This window comes from Myotis davidii, unplaced genomic scaffold, assembly GCF_000327345.1.
Source record: "Myotis davidii unplaced genomic scaffold, ASM32734v1 scaffold438, whole genome shotgun sequence".
Lineage (NCBI taxonomy): Eukaryota > Metazoa > Chordata > Mammalia > Chiroptera > Vespertilionidae > Myotis > Myotis davidii.
The window spans coordinates 4,674,180-4,678,443 of NW_006290031.1; positions in this window are offsets into that span (position 1 = coordinate 4,674,180).

The following is a 4,264-nucleotide window of genomic DNA, read 5'->3' on the forward strand; positions in this document are numbered from 1 at the left end:
GTCTTGCTCTTTCATTTACATCTCTTGTTGTGATTGCATTTTTGTTGTTGTTGTTCATCCTCACCCGAGGATATTTTTCCATTGATTTTTTTAAGGAGAGTGGAAAAGAGAGGGAAAGACAGAGAGAAACATCAATGTGTGAGAAACACATCAATTGGTTGTCTCCTGCATGAGCCGGACCTGGGCCCAGGCCAGGGAGGAGCCTGCAACTGAGGTACATGCTGGGAATTGATCCCGGGACCTTTGGGTCGGCAGGTCACTGCTCTCTCCACTGAGCCAAACCCACTAGGGTTCTATCTACTAAATTTTACTAATCACAATAGCATGCTAAAAAGAAGATGGTAGAGGTAGTCTAATCTATTTACTTAATATAAATTGAAACCTGAAACTTAGCAATTAAAAATTTCAGGCAAAATTATGGTTCATAACATATATTACATTGTAATGTTTCCAGAAGATTATTTCCCTGATTAGATTTAACACATTTGAATCATATTGCTTTCACATGAAAAAAAAGTGTCAAGAATGAATATGCCATTTAGCAAACATACATATTTCTAGCTAACTATAAAATATTACTGATACTAATTTGGTTAGATAGTATAAGCAAGGATGAATCGTGATGTCAATTAAATTAAATTCTACTCAATTTTAAAGGAGTCATTCACTAGATAATGTGAATGTAGCTTTCTGGGGGTTTTTATGTCAAATTTCAGATATTTTTATATCTGAAAAACACATGAATCCTAAACCCAAATGGACATTTCCCGGGGAAGGCGGGATGAGGCATCAGTAGACATGACCAGACAGAGGTTGCTAATTTAGGTCAGTACTTAAAGAAGCATGAGCCTCATCTCTATCTGCCCAACTAGAGTTTGATAGGTCAGTGTTATGTAGCATAAAATAACCTATGAAAGACTTTACTGAAAAGGCATAGTGGATGTAATATCTTAGCTAAAAGGTAAAATTCTAAACAAATTGATTTTTCTGAAGCTTGAAAAATGCCAGGTAGGCTGGGTATGTATGTATGTATAAATACTCTCTACATTGCCGTAATATATTTTAACACAAACTGAATAGCAGCTTTATGTTATTACAAAGACTTCCTGACTATACAGAATGTACTATACAATTGGTGTTCCACATCCAATGGATTTAAAAAGATAGAGGCAGACCACAGATTAAAACTCAGGAAATCCTGGATCCGACTGTCAATATGGGCTTTTCTGTTTATGTGCTGGCATAAAGCTTTGTTCATTGTATCTAAAATAGTCACTTCAGTGCTACTACGGAAGAGAGATCAGAGAACTTGCGTGTCAACTATTAAAGAAACCCACCATTCCATAGCATTTTCCACCTGTATGTGTCTGCCTGAGCCTTTCTCTCCCTCTGGAATTGTCACTGTATTTCCACAGAGATCCATTGATGTCCCTCAAGGTGCAATAAATGCTCAAAGGTCATCAATTCAAAGCAACTTCCAAAACTGTCAGAGCTAGATGCATTTATTCTCTTCTGTATACATAGTTGATACTACTCATAAGGTCCGAACTGCCTTGTGTTAGGGTCGTTTTACTACTTCTCTAGGTTACAGATTGCATCATGCTTAAATTGTGGAATCTATAATGTGCAGCAGTATGTCTGTTATACAATATGTCCTAAGTGAATACACACAGATAATATATTCTTTGAAGGCTGGCTTTAAAAATAAATAACAACTATCTAAAAATGGACTTCGCTCTAGTAGGGCTTTTGGTTTTCATTGATGCTAGGTAATGAACTTGCAAGTACTCTGTATACTGACTCCAATAGTAGTCATCAATATTACGTATATATCCTACAAATAACAACTGAGAATGTTTGCATCCTCTGGGGTAAAACATTAATGTTGAACATAAGTCAATAAACTATTTAATATCCATTATCAGGACACAATATTTTATATTTAGCATATGGTTTAAGTAGTCTGACTCACATCATTTATTTTCAAAGTAGAAAACTACAGGTACTCACACTGATCCCTTTCTTATTTAAAAATGTAGTCCTGTGGTCTGGTCAAGACTCTTCTATATATAAAATAAACCACAGTACAGAAAGTCCCTATTACTAAAGGCAAGTTAAGATATGCATATGTCTATTAAATAAGTGAAGCAAGAAAGAAGGAACACAGTATCTTACGGGCTAGGTTATCAGATGTTGATAAACAATGAAAAGAATATTTTAAAATATTCTTAGTTAAACAATGACATCCATAAAGACAAGATGTGGTCATTTTTATTTATTTGGCAGTCTAAGTCACATGATACCTTAGAAAATTGAGATTTTAAAAAATATATTACAAATATAACGTGTAGGAAAGGGAATTCTTTGTAAGAAGGTTTTTATTACTTCTGGCTTAACATGTTCTTCCCAGACCTGATTTATAATACCATCACAGTTAGTTATCTAACAAAAATAGTTCATTCTGCACAAATAATAAAGAATGTCAACTTTTATCTATGTATTTTATGGAAGAATATGTTGTTATTGTTTTCTAATGTGAACTGACCACTTTATTAACTTAATAGCCCTTTAATTTCTAACCACTAGAGGAAAAATAATAAGCTTGACTTAGTACTTTTATCTGTCCCTAATTATGCTAGCTAATGTCTGTATTCATTAATATTATACTATCATCACAATATCATTGAGATATTATAACCAAAATCACAGTTTATTCAAAGTATTCTAAATACATTCTGATTAGACAGGCCATTTACAATAAATTTTGGCAGTAATTCCAGGGAATGTCCAAGAAATATGATTCCAAATTATTGCTTTGGCTAAAGTAGAGGTCCTGATAAAATGGAGATCATTAGAGATGCAAATTATCCATTAAGATAAAAGAAAGCTAACTGACCCATTTTTACTTCTTATTGGAGAGATGGGGGCGGGGGTTGGGGAGGATTCAGTACATCCTTGTATGTGAGTTCATGATTTAGGGATAAATGTTTTACTGAGTCTTATTCCTAGGAATTGAATCAAAGATTCAAAGTCCAAAGGAGACTTTATGCATTCAGAGAATGACAGTCTTTTTTTTTTTAAAATATATATTTTATTGATTTATTACAGAGAGAGGAAGGGAGAGGTATAGAGTTAGAAACATCGATGAGAGAGAAACATTGATCAGCTGCCTCCTGCACACCTCCTACTGGGGATATGCCTGCAACCAAGGTACATGCCCTTGACCGGAATCAAACCTGGGACCTTTCAGTCCTCAGGCCAACACTCTATCCACTGAGCCAAACCAGTTTGGCAAAATATGGTACCTTTAAAACCAGTATTTACTGATGTTCATTAACTAACTTGCTCTGCTTTATTGATTAAGCATTTCCTTAAGAGGATTCTTGTTTACATCCTAATTTAGTACATGAACAAAGTTTCAAACTCTTTACTCGAAACTGGAATCCTATATAATAAAAGAGAAAAATGGTAATTGGCGTACGGCGATACCCTTTTCATTGGCTAATCAGGGCTATATGCAAATTAACTGCCAACTCAGATGGCAGTTAACTGACAACAAAATGGCGGTTAATTTGCATATGTAGGCACAATGCAGGGAAGCGAAAGGGAAAGCAGGAAGAAGCCCCCTGCCACTGACAGTGATCAGAAACCCAGGGGGGAGCAAATCACAGTTTATTCAAAGTATTCTAAAATACATTCTGTTAGACAGGCCATTTACAATAAATTTTGGCAGTAATTCCAGGGAATGTCCAAGAAATACGATTCAAAATTATTGCTTTGGCTAAAGTAGAGGTCCTGATAAAATGGAGATCATTAGAGATGCAAATTATCCATTAAGATAAAAGAAAGCTAACTGACCCATTTTTACTTCTTATTGGAGAGATGGGGGCGGGGGTTGGGGAGGATTCAGTACATCCTTGTATGTGAGTTCATGATTTAGGGATAAATGTTTTACTGAGTCTTATTCCTAGGAATTGAATCAAAGATTCGAAGTCCAAAGGAGGCTTAAAGGGGAACTCCTAGAAGTCCCAATTTATTTTATAAATATATTTTATTGATTTTTTTCAAAGTCCAAAGGAGACTTAAAGGGGAACTCCTAGAAGTTCCAATTTCTTTTATAAATTTATTTTATTGATTTGATTTTTTTACAGAGAGGAAGGGAGAGGGACAGAGAGTCAGAAACATCGATGAGAGAGAAACATCGATCAGCTGCCTCTTGCACATCTCCTACTGGGGATGTGCCCGCAACCGAGGGACACGCCCC